Raw genomic sequence first — 18,916 nt, 5'->3', positions numbered from 1 at the left:
CTAAGTTTTTACAAGAGCGAAGAAGAAACAAGTACGTTTAAAACATGCAATGCATCTGAAGGCTGCTGATTGACCTGTTATCCTGAAGATGACCTTAGAAGGTCAAAACGTAGTTTTCTACATTATTTTAATAAAACTTTTAATACCCATACCAGCAGTCTTGAGATACATTTTCACTTCAAGTGGATTTCTCGTCATCACATAAAATATGGAATATTTTTTAAGAATATTGAACATTTACGTCACACATATGCGCTTCACGTTTAGAGAAATGGAATTTTCTTTCCTTTTAGGGGTGTACTTAGTGTGTTCATATTGGACTGTTGTGTCCTCTTCTTGCTGTTTTTAAGTTCGAAACGCTTCTAGTTTCGTGTAATGCTTCAGATCATCTCGAAATGAAAAACCTCGGTTTGTATAATAGAATTCGTGGACACTGTTTTTCTTCTAACCCAAACCTCAAATATATATCCTCGACTGTCTCTTTTGGAAGATGTTAAAAACACACGGAGGAACAACCAACAAAGTAAAAGGATTTCTAAATACTTTGGGAGAAATCCATTTATGTACATTCCATTCGGAAAATAGACGATGATCAGCTGGTTATTTCAAATTGATTAGAAATAGAGTAGAGGTCGTTTGCAGAATGTGGAACTCTTAGAAACCAATAGAATAGCGACTTGAATAACCATCTAGCAGAACACAGTTGTATGACCATAGTCTATCGATCCTGGCTCAAATCAGTCTTAAGCTCCCTCTTTGAGATTAACTCGTAGGTTCTCAAGACCACTTGGCGTCGTGTTCTGTATAAACAGAGATAGATGCAGACTTTACATATTTAGTCTGTATGCTGAATATCCAGAGAGGTAGATTCAGCTAATAGCATGGCAAAAAATATATTTCGAACAAATCTAACAGATAAACAACATAAGGAAAATCATCGTTGTAAACGAAGGTGCTTTATCCTATAGCTATTGACACATGTATACTCATTTCAAGGGAATCTGGAACTATAAGTACCCATCTTGGTGGTTGAAGTATAGTGTGATAGGATAAAATAAACAGTAATGAACATTTTGACTTCTGTATCTTAAAAATATAATAAGTGTTAGAGGGACAACATTAGATTATTTTTGTTGTTTTTTTATTTCGTAGAAAGCTACACGAGGGTTATCTGCGCTAGCCGTTCCTAAGTTAGCAGTGTAAGACGAGAGGGAAGGAAGCTAGTCATCAGTACTCACCGTCAACTCTTGGGCTACTCTTTTGTGAATGAATAGTTTGATTAACTGTCATATTATAGCTCCCCCACGACTAAAAGAGGGAGCATGTTCGGTGTGACGATAATTCGAGTCCAGGACTCTCGGATGACGATTCAAGCGTTTTGATCACCTGACCATGCCGAGCGTTGACGTTATAAGATTATTTGTACTACCATCTAATTTTACCTGAAAACTCTCAAAGAAATTCAACATTTAAATTTGAGTAATAACTGCAATCATAAATCCATGACTTTCTTATTTACAATAAACTCTAATTTAGTTTCTTCAAGTATATCAGAAATATTAAAATAATAAATTAATAACTTCACTAAGAAAACAACCATGCAAAAAAAGTGAAAATCATTATATCAAGCTTGTAATTACATCATGCTCAATTTTCACGAGATAAACCATCCAGAAGTTACGTTATTGGAAAGAATAAAAAAAAACAAATAAAACATTGATCATGCGCGCAGGAAAGATAAACCCTATAAACTGAACGCTTTCGGAAAGAGGACATTTCTTGTTCGGAGGCTTGTTTGTTTTGAATTTCGCGCAAGGCTACGCGAGGGCTATCAGCGCTAGCCGTCCTTAATTTAGCAGTGTAAGACTAGAAGGAAGGCAGCTAGTCATGACCACCCATCGCCAACTCTTGGGTTACTTTTTTACAAACGAATAGATGGGATTGACCGTCACATTATAACGCCTCCTCGGCTGAAAGGGCAAGCATGTTTCGTGCAACGGGGTTCGAACCCACGACCCTCAGATTATGAGTCGAACGCCTTTGCCCACTTTAATGTCTCTTTATCTCAAACATTGCTTCACGTAGTCATTCCCAGTGTGTTGCTAAACGAAAGAGTCCGCTTTTCCAACTTTCTGGATTTTAGAGTGTTGTGTCCTTGTGTTTTTATTTATTTATTTATTATTATTATTTTTGAAACTGTATGTTCTCCTAACATAATGAACACTGATCATGAAGTACTTTATTCTTACTGTTGTTCATAACAAATTTGTTGGACTGAAAAATATGCGTATACACCTCGCTCGTTGATCAGGTACAACTTTATATTAGACACGAAGATTTAGGTAAGGTAAAAGTAGTGCCAAAGTCATCAGGTCAAATCTGAAGAGTTCGCATGTATGCATATGACTGTACATTTGGTCCCGACTAATAGATAACACTGTTTGTACCTTGCAGTTTGTTTACTGAGAGCCCGGCATGGTCAGGTTGGCTAAAGCGTTCAACTCGTCATCTGAGGGTCGCAGGTTCGAATCTTTATCGCACTAAACATGCTCGCCCTTTCAGCCGTGCGACCGTTATAATGTGACAGTCAATCTCATTATTCGTTGGTAAAAGCGTAGTCCAAGAGTTGGCGGTGGGTGATGATGACTAGCTGCCTTTCCTCTAATCTTAAACTGCTAAATTAGGGACGGCCAGCACAGATAGGCCTCGTCTAGCTTTGCGCGAAATTCTAAACTTAATTTCTGAGTCCATCTTTCGCTTTACCATTTGCAAATTCCTCTGTAATATGCTACCGAGTTTCGATCTTTATTTCAGTTTCCTCAATGGGATTTGCTCTTTCATAATAGACAGTGTCTCATTCCTACCTTTGGACCTTCGTATCCAGGTACAGCTTGCTCAGTTGGGTCTGGCATTGGTTGATGTTGCTGTCTGCAATCATGAGCTCATTCCACCATGGTTTCTTACTATCCCCACATGTTACTTTTCCTTGAGTCATCCGAGGAAGGCAAATACTACCGATTGGAAGTACCATCTCTTCTTTGCTGAACATCTTTTGAGCCATCCTTTTATTTCAATTTATACAAATGGTTTGAAATCAGGTGACTCTGTGGACTCAGCCATTGTTTGTGACTCGGTAATTGTTTAGAGGATCCCATCTACAGTTTCTGTGTTCACTGCCCTGGATCCTGAAAAAACTATGCGGTGCACTAATTGTACAATTTACGTTATCTCTCTTGTCTGTCTGCTCTGGTGCTGTCGTAGTTGTGCCTGTTTCAAATGTGGACTAAGGTTCTGTATTCAAGACATAATTTCGCGCCACTTGGTAGTCGATTTGGAATGAGCAACATCGTAACAAGCTTTTCCACATCAAACCTTCTGTAGTTCTTTGGCCATCCTGTTTCCATAAGGATTGGAAGAGGGAAGTTGTCCTGGCTGGTCTATTCATTGTTCCTAGTCTTTAACTTTTCTCTCCTTTTATCTGAAACTGATCCATCAATGTGTGGCCTTTGTGACACTGAAGTCCACATTTTACTGTCATGCAGTCGTTACGAATTTGAGCAAAGGCACGTTTTCTTAGCACTGACATTAGACGGTGCCATTGGTGATGACATTATTCAATTTGATTGTATTAAAAAAAACGAGCCATTGGCTTTCTTAATTCTATATAAATCTTGTATCATAATTTTGGACTTTGTTTAGTTTTAACTCAATTCATTTTTACATTTTAATAAATTTTACATTTTTAAAATTTTTTTCTGATTGTTTGTCGCAAATATTCACGCTGTTTTATGCCAACAAACACCCAGTGTTTTTCATTTTTTTTATTTTATATCCTTCTGTCTTACCTTCCATATTATTATAATCTTCGCAATACATACTTTCCAAGCCTGCCCCGATCATGTTATACTTTCTTCTAACGTTTTCCTTTTTTTTTGCTTAATCCTTATTTTGACTATTTTTTTTCTGTGTGCTCCCTTCTCCTTCGACAATCATTCTACTGTTTATTTTAGGATTTTTACTCTCTTCAAGTTCCTTATCTTCTATCATATTCTATTACTCTTATCATATTCATTTAAACAACGGTCTGACCATCACTTTTCTTTGTATTCATTGTTTACTTGTCTTAGGCGCCCAAAAATACTCTATTTATTTTTTGAAAAACAATTATTTATAGTTTTTTATATCTACCATATTTGACATCCTTCCTAGAACTCGTACATCCTTCCTTTTTAATAACGTTTTGTTTACACATTATAGAAAAATACCATTTAAATATATGAAAAGTTAATTCTCTCTTTTCGTAATTTTTGTATTATGGCGCTAAAAATAGTAACTTGAGTTCCATAACCATTTAAAAATGTTGATTGGTTTTCTTCGAACCATTCGTTAAGCCTCTTATCATTCTAATTATCTGTCATATTTATTTACCACTACTTTTCACCTCTGTGTCATTTCTCGAATGGTGAATTTTGTAAATATCAACCTTTATATTTTGTCAGACTTTTATCATAATTTCTTTGATTTATTTTGCTTAGTTTCGAACAAATTTCATTCAACTCACTATCTTGACTTCCGCTTTTTCAATTTTTTCAATTGTTTTAAAATTCCTTCTCTGTTCTTTGACTATTCAATTTCTCACCTATTACGTATCTCCTAAATTTCATTAATTAAAATCAATTCAAATTTTTACTGTCTCAAATGTTTTATTTCTATGTTTAATGTTTGTTTACTCTTGAAGACATTTTTAGATATTTTTCTCCACATATTTACTGTTATCTCTTGGCTTTCATTTTGTTCTCCTGTGCTTTGATATTTCTCATCTTCTACCTTATTTTTAACCTTTTTCAATCAAACCAATTTTTCTTGTTCTAGCCCTAGCCTCTCTTCAGCAAGTTTTTAAGCCATATCAATCTTCTCAAAACATTTTTCTGGAATTTATTTATCTCTATTTGTTCCCACATATGTTTCATCTGTTTATTTACAAACAAACAATCTTTTGAATCTTGTTGGTCCCATTGTAGTTGTTTTTATTTCACCATTTATAGCATTCATGGTAATTTAAACGAAATGCACTAAAAGTAACTTCTTACTGTTAGCTGAAGTAAAACCTGAATAAATTTTCATCGGTTGTTTAACGCAGATACCCTCGTAGATTTGTGCTATTAAACTCCAACCAATCAACGAAATCAATTTTAACTTGTTCGAAATAAGAATGTTAAAGTAAGACACTGGAATTTAAAATGTTCATTTTATGAATATGTATAATTATTTTAAAAAAACATGTTTCTACAAATAAAATACAGAATTTCTCAAAATTCACGATAACAAAATATGTTGACCCTTCCACACACACACACATGTTATTAGGAAGATTTTGTTTGGTTGTAATTAAGTACAATAGGCTATCTGTGCTCTGCCCCCCACGGATGTCGAAAATTGGTTTCTATCGGTATCAACTTGCTGACATACCACTGTGCCACAAGGAGGCGTTAGCAAGAAGTCAGCTAACATTATACTTTCTCGTGTAAAACTGCTAATTAAAGATCTAAACTTGTGTATTATTGCTATAGAATGAAGCTGTAGTTTAAAACTTCACTCTCATATAAACACTTAATACTCCATACTTCTCTCAACTAGTTTATTTGTCATTAATCGCATTTAGGCTTATAGCAATGATTAAGCAATTTTGCCAAAAGTAATTATTTCCACTGTGTCACATTTTTGTGGAATGCAGAAAGGTAAATATTTGGACCATTATTTTCAAAATATTTCAGACCATACATAATTTGGACGTTGACTCCCCCATCCCCTTAAAAAAATCATGTACACACTCAATAAAATTATAGCAGTTATCTCAGAGAACAGGTAACAGCAGTACTGACTCCATTTTGTATGGTTAATAGAAACATTGATAGTTTAATTTCATATTTTTACCGCCGCCACCTTTGGACGGAGATTATGCTTTATCGGGTGAATAAACTGAACTTCCTGTGTCTTAACAAAACTAAGAATATGAGTAAATAAATATTATTAACAACTAAAAACTTTTGTAAACATTTTTCAAGTTATTTTTAGAATTGTTTCTCAAGGTTTCATACTTTGAAGTAGATCTTAAGTTAATGGTTAAAAAAAGAGGCCCAAACAAAGAAAGTATTAAGCTTTGATAAATAAAATTATGCTGGAACAAAGGAAGAGTTTGAGACAACTCAGTTAGTTGCCTTAAGTTAGACTAATATTTAGAACAAAACGAAATTTATATAAGTGCAAATGTCTCTCTCTCTTTGTGGGTCTGTTCCTGATTCAAGGCTACATATTTTAAAGCTACAAAGTTATTCTAAAATTTTCTGCACCAGCACTCTCTAACTTTGAAGTAATAAAATATCATTAAAAACGACTAGACATCGCTAATAATTGGGCTGCTCTTTTATCAACAAAGAGTGGGATTTACCGTTTATTATAGCACTTCAACAGCTGATAGGGTGAGTATATCTGATGACGGAATTCAAACCCTCAATCCGCAGATTACGAATTCATTGTCCTACCAACGAGGACATACAAAGCTAAATTATGATTTTTACACTTTTATAGTTTTAGGTTTCCATTGTTAAATAACTTTAAAAAGTTCAGTACTTACCTCCATTATATAAGTGAATACAGATTGGACTATAATAGTGATTTTTAAGAATATTGAAATAAGGTTTTATCAAATAACTGTGCTTATTCCTTGAAACTAAACTGAACTGTTAACGAGAAACTCCCATTCATTTGTATAAAATTCCCACAAAAGATTTTTTCCAACTGGATTGTTTGCTATGAAGTTTAACACAGTAAAATAATCATGGGTTCGAATTATACTGTCGTTCTTGGAGATTTCCAGGTATCTGAAAGAAAAAATTACTAACCTTCACAAAAGAACACTGGACATATATCAAATTATTTGGTACGTAATCAGTTAATAAACAATTTCCCATACCTTAATTTTCAACAGATCGTACACTGCATAAAAACTAATTATGAAAACACAGTTATAAGGCTTAATTGCGGTTAAACTATCAGTTGAATCAACACAATACATTTTACAGAAAATGCAAAACAGTAAAGTAAAGAAGATCTCGGTGAGTGCAGCTATCACATCCATAATATTTCGAAATCTTGCCAGATACTTAAATATTATGCCACATTATATTTTATAATGGCGGAGATGCGTAAATATTATAAGAACAAGACCTTATTTCTCTCAGAATGAGAATAGTTGCTACAACGCTGTAAAGATAGAAAGCTTGTCAAAAAAAAAGACGGTGAACATAACAAATGTAACAAACTATGATTGTCATTTGAATAATCTGGCTTCAGTGTAGAAGATTGTCTTTTGAAATGTCGTATTTTATTTATTTATCAGGCAGTTACGGTCCGTATTTTTTCAAACCTAATGTCTACTCTGCTTTAATATTTACTGACACAATATTAGATCACGTAATTTGTAAAGTCTTTATTCTTATTACATACAAGGTAGGATTACTAACTGTATGAACAGTTGTTTTTACTTTATTTAAGACCTAAATTTGTAATTATTTCTTTAGACAGTGTGAACTGAAAAACTAAATATTTACTTTTTCCTAAAGTTTAATACACCGTCTTAAATTTCTTTAAAAGCTTACAATATAGAAATGAAGACTGTTCAGTTATTCACTTTTAACTGCAACAACAGTAAGCTTCCGATTATTTTGTAATGGTTGTACATTTATATTTGGCTTGGTAATAAAAGTGATTATATATAAGTGAATAAAGTTAATCGGATATAACTTACTTTAAAAGAATATTTTCGTTTTTTGTGCACGATAAGGCGTTAAGAAACCGCATTTGCTCGTGCGATGACTGTTCATCCAAGTATCGTTTCGACATGTAGTTCCAGAGTTCTTCAGAATTACTTTGACTTATCCCATACCGATATACAATACTTCTCAAATCTGGAGAAATACTGCAAGAAAGAACATACGTATCCATGAATATTAGATGTATAACCATAAATATACAAAATATGAACCACTGCTTCACGGTTTTTGTTATCTTACAGTCTATAATATTTCAGTTGGAGAACCATAAACATTTAATTGATAACAGGAAATTATCACAATAAAACTAAGATCAATCAGTTTTCTTCCCTGACTCAATCTGTTCTATAATATACAATAACGATCAAACTCAAAACTACGATGACTGTCCCGTAAGTTTGTTATTCAAAGGTATGTTGACAGTTTTTATAGTATTACTGATCATAGAAAAGAGGGAATATTACATTACAAAACATTAGCCAAGTAATGTAAATGGTGACTAATGAACAAGTAACAATGAGAAACAGTTAAATTATCAAACTTAGCCCCGCATTTATATTTTTCTTTCACTTATTTTAACAACCCGTTGTTTGTCTATAGTTCGAATTAAACTTACTATGAATAAGATATATTCTAATAAATATAAACAAGATCAAACAATAATCAAAGACGCTGCTTAAATCCAAAGGATCCCCAGGCTACAGGCTATATTCTTGGATATGATATGAACCCTAGATTTTGAATGTGACTACAAAAGTTAACCAAGATTGTTGTGTGGTTAGAGCGTTTATCCGTCTTAACCTCCATTTGCCCAGTTTCACATGAAGAAATTAAAATAAATAGAATAATCAAAATAAATAAAAATTTAGTGACCGAGATGTGACACTTGTGAAAATATGACTGCTCTCCAAAGTAAAGATGCAAATAAAGGAAAAAAAAAAAACGAAATAAGATACTACCACTTGAGATGTAAGATAAACGTACCTCCTGAAGATGGCATTCCAACTCCTACTACAGTAGTAAAGCATTAATTAGTAGCATAGTCGACAAATTATATTATTATCGAATACCAACCAAGTTATCAAAACTAGCTACTATAACTTCTAACCACCACCCATTGCATTCACTGTAGCTACCAATTTTCAGGATCAAAACAAGCCTTTATATGCAATAAGGTGTTCATCCGCATGAAAGTATTGCCAAGTTGTTTAAATGAATTTGACAACGAAAAATACTTCTCAGAAACTTTCAGTAAGATATTTAAAATTTTTATTTCTTTTTATTTATTTGATACATTCTTATATTCAAGAAAGAATATTTTAATTCTATTTAGTTTATTCATTAAAACCATTAAATATTTATGTTTCAATCGATATGTCAACATTAATAATAAAATATTGTAATTTATTACAAATTTTACAGAATCCAAAAAACTGAGGTTATAAAACTTATATAACAGTATTATATATAAATTAATATATTTAGATTAATATCATTATCAATTATTTTAATTTCTAGATCTAAATAATGTGCCTTTATAAATTGAAGTATTTTTAATTATTGCTGGATAAATAGAGTTAATAAAATTATTTATTCTAATTAAATCATCATAATTCTACAAGTTAAAGCAAAAATGTTCGAGTTTATATTATTTTCAATGAACCTGTTCTCGCAAAATAGATATAAATTTGCAAAATATAAGTAGAGTAGTGAGCTCCCATTAGAACTCATATTACTTGTTTAAATACCTTGTTATTAAAAATAACTATTATAAATACAGAAACTTAAGATATATTTTATGTTTTTGGAGCTAAATTTTCTTTCTTCCCGTACTATGAAGAGATAACAGAACTGTTCTATTAATGAATTTATAACAGAAATTAAATCTGTTAATAGAGTTAAAAATATATATGTGGAAACGGCTGGTTTGGGTTTAAAAAACATTTTTTATGTAAAGGATTGTTGTTGTTTTGAGTTAAGCACAAAGCTTCACAATGGACTCTCTCTGCTCTGCCCACCACGGATATCGAAACCCGGGTTTAGCGATATAAGTCCGCAGACATACCGCTGAGACACTGGGGGACTTAGGTAAAGGACCGAATAGCGTTTCGACCTTTTTCTGTCATCGTCAGGTTCACAAAGAAAGAAAGAGGCAACTGACCGATAGCTGACCACATGTTTAAAGGGGTTGTGTAACTGACTATAGGAATGTAGAGGGCGTGCTTAGATGTTTCACTATATTTATTTATGTAGGTATAAAGGTGTTTCTTTGTGTTGGTTTATTTTGGGATTGAGTTGTTGTATAAGTAAGGTTTCTTTAATTTTGCGTTTGTTTATGTTTGTTTCTTTATTTAATATTTAGGTGTTTATGGTTATGTTGTGTTTATTTGATTTGCAGTGTTAAAACGTGTGAAGGTGTATTTTGTGTTTTTTGAATCTGGTTTCCATTTCTCTACTTGTTTCTCCAATATAGAATTCGTGACAGTTATCACATTGTATTTTATAAATAATGTTGATGTGGTGTTTGTCAGTGTAGTTTTTACATAGTATAGACATTAGTTATGTGCCTGGTTTTGAATAAATTTGGAATATTATCTGGAATGTCATATTTTGTTACTAGTTTTTGCCAAATGTTGGTTATTTTTCTGCTAATGTCGGGAATATATGGTGTGCAGCGGTATATGGTTTCGTGATTTTTTAATTCGTGGAATATATTTACTTTTGTTAGTTGATTTTGCTTTTGTCTTGGTTGTGCGTATAATGTTTTCTACGGTTTGTGGACGAAACTTATTGATGTTGATGAAATACTGTTTTATTTTGTCTATTTCTTCGTTAATTTCATCTGGTGAGCATAGTTTTATGGCTGTTTTTATTTCGTTTCTTAGTTGTTCAATTTTTGTTTTGTTTCATGTGCTGAGTCCCAAGGAATGTATAGTCCAGTATGGGTTACTTTTCGGTGGATATCTGTTTTAAATTGTGCATCGGTTCTTGTAATTTTGAGGTTAAGAAATGGTATATGTATGTTTTCTTCCTGTTCACATGTGAAGTTAATGTTGGGATGTATAGAGTTAAGGTGATTGAAAAATTAAATGTGTGTTCTGTAGGTATGAATCCCACAATCGTGTCGTCTACATGTCTGTACCAGAATAGTGGTGGATGTAATGCTGTGTTAATTGCTTGTGTTTCAACTTGTGTCATAAAAATATTGGCTAGAACTGGTGATACTGGGTTGCCCATGCTTAGGCCATTTGTTTGTATATAGTTTTGATTGTTGAACATGAAGTTTGTCTTCATCCTGGTGAATTCTATTAGGGTTGCTAATTGGTTGCTGGGAATGTTTATAGATGGGTTAGGGTTTCGGATATAGAGTTCTAAGGCTATCTTGCAGGCTTCAGCGGCTAGAACTTCTGTAAACAGGGATATAACATCGAAACTGGCCATTAAGGCTTTAAGATTAAGTTGATTAAGATTAGACTTGAAATTAAAAGAGTCTTTGAAGAATGAACTAGCTGATGTTACATATTTGGAGAATGTCCATGTTATGCATTTATCAAGATTGTGATTAAACGATTCATATGTGGACATTATTTGTCGTAAAGGACAATCTGGTTTATGAGGTTTTGGGATGCCGTATATTTGTGGTGTGCGTGACTCGGTCTTGCGTAGGTAGAAATAAAGTCCTTTTAAAATTGTATTGCCTTTTTTCATTTTTGGTAGAATTTTGTTTAGTTGCTTTTCGTGTGTATTTGTTGGATTTGTGTGTATTGGTTTAAATTTGTTTGTGTCTGATAGGATGTTCTTCATTTTTTGGATGTATTCATTCGTGTTTATTATGACCATAGCGTTTCCTTTATCTGCTTTTAAAATATTTATGTTTTGTCTTGTTTAAGATTTTTAATGGAATTAATATCTGATTTTGTAAGATTGTTTTTTAGCTCTCTGTTTTGTCAAATTATATTGATGGTTTTCTGAGAAAATTCTTTGAAAAATGGTTTAAGATGTTGATTTTAGATGTTTCTGGGAAATATTAATTTTAATTTTTTTCTGGGAAGTTTAGCTATTGGATGTCAATTAAATTGTCGAAGTTGTCTTCTTTCTGTTGGTTGTTTTCGATTGTTTTATTGTTTTTCACAACCCCAACCAGCCGTTTTTACATATATATCTTTCTCCACAAGTGGGTTTTCTCGTCGTCACTGATTGCTCATTGAGTCGTTTTTACACGTGGCAAAATCACGTTTGAATATTCTTTACTTGTTCACAGTTTTTTTAAATATTCTAAAACGGGTTGATTATTTGTTATCCAAAACTCATGTTTCTTATTATTAACACTAATATTTTTAATTTTATCAAATAAAATATTAATTAATTTATTTATTAAAATAACCAGTTTTGGATAATTATTTTATTGAACTAGAAATCTAAATTTAATCAGAGCTTTATGGAGTTTAGGAATAGTACACAAAAAGATTAATTTACAAAAGAATTTTGTTTAGAATAATGTTTTTATAATTTTAATGAAATTATTAATTACTGTACTTTTAGATTAGTTAATAAGTTTAAATGTTCGTGCTATATTGATTTAATTTATCATAATTAATGCACAAAATGTTTACGAATGAAGCCAAAATTACTATTAGCTTTATTAGTTTATTTGAATTTCGTGCAAAGATATTCGAGGGCTGTCTGCGCTAGCCTTCTCTAATTTATGAGTGTGAGTCTAGAGGGAAGAAAGCTAGTCACCATCACCAACCGCCAACTCTTGGGTTACTCTTTCACCAACGAATAATGGGATTGAGTGTCACATTATATCACTCCCACATGTTTGAAAGGGTGAACATTTTTGGTGTTACGAGGATTCGAACTCATGACTCTTAGGTTACGAGTTACGCGCCTTAAACATCTGGTCATGCCAGCCCTGTTAGCTTTATTAGTGGAAACTATCACATTTTCGAACTAATTAAAGTGACAAATCTATATGGCATTTATTTAATTTTATACGGGATAATTGAAATATATATATATTTTTAAGTACATAACTTCCATTCGAAAATGCAGAAAGATGGAGAACTAAATTTTGTTTCACTTAATTGTTGAGTATGAACAAAACACTCATTTAAAAAAAAGTTTTGGTCGACTCTTCAAAATTGGTAAAAATAATTAGAGTGAAGTTATTAAACACTAACCGGACATAATTTAACTCTATGAATACCACAGAATAAAACAGAGTGAATACCTCCCCACACATAGCTGTTTAAATTAAAACAACTCTTATGTAATGTGTATTCAACTTGTATAATTATATGTATAAGGAACTCAATAATTATAAGTAAATACCAGCAGATTATACAGAAGTTAAAAATAGGGTGAAATGTCAACACTTCCCTATGTAAAAATAACAATTATGCTTCAATATATTTATTGGGTTTATAGTTATTTCTTCTTAGAAATCACATAGGTTTGAATAAAGTTTGATATGAAACAAATTTAGAAACACGTGTTGTGCAAGTTGTACGGCTAATTTACGCGCAGTGGTATATATATTATGAACCAAATAATAGAATATATACGCACACACATACACACACTTACACGTATTCTCATATAAAATTTACAAATACAGAATATTATACTCTCAAATTATCGATCTGTGTGTATGTAATTCACTACCAATGATATCCACATATTACATCTTTTGAAAGATTTTCTTTTTTTCTATTATAAAAGTCAGTGTAATGAATGTATAAAAGAATTTAGGTGAATTCTCATTATGTATGCAAAACAGACAGGACATCAGAAGTCGCCGATGAGTTAAATTTCATGATTGATGGTTTTTTTTTGCATTTTTTGTGTCATTTGCATATCTTAAAGGGACTTGTAATGAAGACTTTTATAGACCCAAAAGAAATGTTGCTCACAAAACTTTTCTGAAAACGTGTCTCAAGAAGCCAATGAGGTTTAGATTTAATCCTAGGGTTTAACAGTTTAGGATAGTAACTGAGTCTTTCTGTAACACAAAAGCTGAACAATTAATGTAAAAACTACGCAAAGTAAAGGAAATACCTATAAAAGAAAAAAAAAAATAGCTACACATCGAATGATCTACCGCGTGTATCCAGATTGGTTTGGTTTGTTTTGAATTTCGCGCAAAACTAGTGGGTGGTTATTTGCGCTAGCCGTCCCTAATTTAGCAGTGTAAAACTAGAGGGAAGGCAGCTAGTCATCACCACTCACCGTCAACTCTTGGGCTACTCTTTTATCAACGAATAGCGGAACTGAGTGTCGTATTATAACACCCTCACGGCTGAAAGGGCGAGCATGTTTGGTGGGATGGGGATTCGAACCCGCAACCTTCGAATTACGAATCGAGTACTTTAAGTAACGAAATGAAGAAGGGAAAACGTGTAATTTGTATTTCTAGCTGATTCCAATATCAATCTATGAGGTTAATTATGTCGTTCTCATAGACCTCAAGGATCAAGGTTAGATAGGTGATTACCAAACCTTGATTGTCCGGATCAGAAAAGTGTATCTTATATATATATATAGGTCAAACGGACTTCAAGTCAAGGTCAAATATATTTTTTCTTAAATTCTACCAGATTTCAACAGTACACATGAAATAGTTTACCCTTTCGTTTTCTAAAGGACTTCAATCATTCAAATCAAATAGGTAGATTTTGCAATTCAAACCAGAATTGTAGTTCTAGCTTTTCAGGAGTGTAGATCAGAATGGCGTGTTCGGTAGTACTTTTGGCGTCGGAAAATTACATTAATCTTACTAGTCATATGATTCTCTCAAACTGTCCCTTTAACTGAAATTCATTAAATATAAATTGAATTGTATTCGTATGCAAAAAGTTGCTTTCAAGCGTTTATCAACAAAAAAAAACCGACGAAATACACTTTAAGACGAAAATGTACAACAGTAACATAACAGCGTGAAAGAAAAAAATTAATCATAAATAAAGAGCAACAATTTTAATTTTATATTCGCCTTACAAACAAAATTGGTATTATAACCAACTAAGGGCTAAAGTTACGTCTAATATCGTTTAACTACAGCTATGTTAATGACAGTTTACACCACTCACCGACTCTGTTTATGAAGCTATTCAATGGAAAAAGACTTAAAAGGCATATTGTACAGGGCTAACAAAATTAACTATAGAAACCATAAACAGTATTTTCTAACGGACTTTAACCGTCCAGGAAAGATAAATCTGCCTCTAATGATACCTAACAAAATCCGCCATGCTTACTTCTTCCCATCTTTCCATTGTCTCAACAATTCGGTTGCGTTGTTAAGGCATTCTTCGTCTTCTACTCCACATGCTAAATTTAAAACTGTTACTCTGGTTCGTCTGGAATGAATGTAAATGTGCATTTGTCATAAACATTCGCAGGATAAGGTTCAGTTTCCATGTGAGGTTATTATTATTTTTATTCTAATGCTCTGTTAGACTACTTTATTACAAAAACGTTGGAATTTTTTTTTGTTGAAATCACTCATGTTCGTATATGAAACAATGGTGTTACTGATGTTGGTCCTCGTTTCTGATTGATGGCAATATTTAAAATGTATATCTGACACAATGTAATAAAGACAATGTTACATGAAATGACAATTACCATAACCTGAAAACATTTCTCATAACTATAAAAATATATGCAGGGAAGTACAAGTTACCAATGTTTAGTTGATACAAGTATGGACTATAAAGGTTGTTATGAATACAGTAATTCAAAGACAAATTTACTTGCACACATTATCGGAAAAGAAATAAAATTGGTAAACATCAACATGACGTCCAATAAATAGCGTCTAACTTTACTTATAAATCGCACAAATAATCTTACGAAATTTCAAATTATATATTATCTGAAGCAAGTTTAATGACACATTACTCCAAGTTGATTATAAAGCAATTTCTTCTTACATTGTATTGGTATAATTTTGAGGTTAACTCAACATGATCCATCTTTGAATTTTTTCTTTGGAGGAGGTAAGGATAGGATAGAAAAGATATTCTGACTACTTACCAAGCATAAAACTAGATTGAGCTCTTCATTCTTACCAAGTGAACTTCGAGCTTCTGTATTTTAAAAATACAGTAAAACATGTTCATACGTATTTTTATTTTTCAAGCCGCTGATAGACTTACTGTGGTTTACGACTTAGAATCGAATCCTGTATCTTAGCGTTGTAAATCCGTGAACTTACCGCTTTCCCAAAGGGAGACGAAACAATTTTAAGAGCACCGTAACCATTTTAGACATGGTTTTCCTCTGGAGTTACGTTCGAATTCGTGATATTTCAACACTATTAATAGTAATGAATTAATTCTAGTTTACATACTTGCTGTTTCCTCTCAGAAAATGCAGAATGTTATTTTTTGTCTTTATATTTTCATGTTAACCTCGAAAAATTTTAAAACATCTTTCCTCCACGAACTCTCAAATTACGGACTTATTTTCTAGTCCGCTACCAGCGCAATATGCGACTACATCAAACTGAGAAATATTACACATCGGTCTGCTATGATACTCAGTGTAAAGAACTGATAAAATAAAACATACATTAATAAAATCACTCATTTTCCATGTAAAATACATACTCTAGTAATATTTGCTAGGGTTAATTCTAATATTCTTAGAATATATTTATGTGACTTGCGTGTTAATTGGTAACATGCGATCAAAGTCACATAGAAGTGTGAGACAAAAATGGTTTAACTACTTTTTTAATCTCATCAGGTCTTAGCCCCAAGATTCCAGTTCGGGGTGAAGTTATCAATGTTGAATTCGATCAGTGTTTAGATAACAATATTTTATAGTTCTTCTCTAAGACACAACAATATTTTTTACAACTTATATACAACTCAAGTACTAATGATTTCACTCATCTAGCTTCTTTTTCAGTATTTTTTCAGATTGTTACTAGTTTCTGAAAACTTTTTAGGTACAATAGATAAGCTAAATATCTGATCACATTTATTTATAAGTGTAGAGTTTTAAACTTAAACTTCATTAAAATGTGTAACTCACTTTTTAGACTTAAAACTCATTAAAATGTGTAACTTACATTTTAAACTTAAAAGTAATTAAATTGCGTAACTCACTTTTTAAACTTAAAACTAATTAAAATGTATAACTCACTTTTTAAATTTAAAACTAATTAAAATATGTATATTACTTTTTAAACTTAAAACTAATTAAAATGTGTAACTTACTTTTCTAAGTGATCATTGTTTTCATCACTCCATCTGAGTTCGGCTACAACATCTGCTGTTAAGGACTTTATATACTTCTACAAAACGTGAGAAACGAGCACTGATAAATCATTTGTTAAACACCATAGTTTCGCTCTTTCCTGACACAAACATATGGGATTTTCAAATACGAGAAATAATTTTGCATACCCGTAAGTAAGTGATAATATTAGGCAAGTAAATGTCTATTCAACGTCGTTTTTAAAGCCTGAATCAAAAGTGTAAAATAGTGTTACCAGTGGGATTCCACGTCTTATATCAGATAGTGTTTTACAGAAGGTTTCATGCTCTCTTTACCTTTAGCGTTAAACATTGGCCATATTAACAATGTTCAGAATGATCGTGTTTTTAGTTGTTTTACTTTTTTTTACAGGCCTTTTTTACTTCTATTTTATTTTTTACCATTGTTTAACGACTAAACAACTGTAAATTTTGGTCTTTTTATTTTTGCTTAACTTTTTATGCTTTAGGTTTCTTATTTTGATTATTGATATATATATATATATATATATATATATTTACTGGTCTGTTTGGAGCAGATAGCATTACTGCTTTGTGGCACAAAACACCAACCAACAAATGATACTTTCTCAAAGCAATGCACTATTTATCAGGAAATACGTGTTTGAGAATATGTTTTACCATACCTTGTCATAACTGGCCATTAGCATTTTTATTTCTATTTGAATTTTTACCTTACTTTTGGGCATTATTTGTTGTTAGCTTGTTTTTATTTTTACTTGTTATTTTGTTTTCATTTTTACTTCTTATTTTGTTTTATATTTACAAAGGTGGTTGGTCGATGATAGTCGTGCTGCTTTGCGCCATAAAACCACAGAACCAACCAACCAATCGTCATAAACAAAAGGTATTTATCAAACAATACTTTAGGAACTAAGTGCTAACACTATAATGCACTGTAGGACACTGTTGTTATTCATGAAAAATGCTGTTACGTTAAATGGCTAAACAACGTAAGTTCACCAAAAGATGAAAAGTTTATTTCCTGAGATATTATGAATAGTGCAGTCTTATAAATTTGTCTGTTATGTGTTTCGGTACTTTCTTATAGATATACTCAAGTATTAGTGTTATAAAGAAAGTATGCAGATGGGTTATTATTATTTTGTATGTCAAGTATATGTTTGACCCAGTGTTAGGTTTATTCGACTCTGATGCAGTGTGTAGTTTTATGATTATTGGTATTAAAACTTTGCAGAAATTGCTTGAGAATATTTGGAAACGAACCAGCTGGAGAACAACATCTAAACTGTCATTATTTTATATGGAACATCGGTAAACAACAATCATGTCACTCAATGATCAAAATGAAAAGAAACCAATTGACCAGTTTCAGTAGAAGATGTCTAATGATGTCCAAATTACATATTATTGATAATACCACTTTTATTTTGATAGCCAAAAGTAAAAATATGAAAATTCAGAGCTCACGAGGCATTTTGGTAAATCAGATCAGAACTTCAATATTTTGTTTTAGGCTAAGGAGTTGTTCGTTTCGGAATTAACTTGCAAAATTAAACAAAGAGTATAACTGACGGTCTAAAGGACACGTAGGAAGCTAACGAACAGCACCTGTTGCACAGTCTTGAGCTACTTGTATTAGCTTGAGAAGAAATGAACGGCACTCTGCAATCTATCACTATAGGTGAAAACAAATAATTTTAGAGGATTTTTGTAATTAAAATATCCTTGGAGAAATGGAAGAGGTTATCCAGGAAAACTAAGAGAAATTCAAATATTTATATTCCCAGAAGACTAATCACCAAGTGCTCTTAAAAGTGAACGAATAAAAGC

The sequence above is a fragment of the Tachypleus tridentatus genome, chromosome 10, assembly GCF_004210375.1.
Source record: "Tachypleus tridentatus isolate NWPU-2018 chromosome 10, ASM421037v1, whole genome shotgun sequence".
Classification (NCBI taxonomy): Eukaryota; Metazoa; Arthropoda; class Merostomata; order Xiphosura; family Limulidae; genus Tachypleus; species Tachypleus tridentatus.
The sequence above is the reverse complement of the archived record's forward strand: the minus strand, read 5'-3'. Positions refer to the sequence as shown.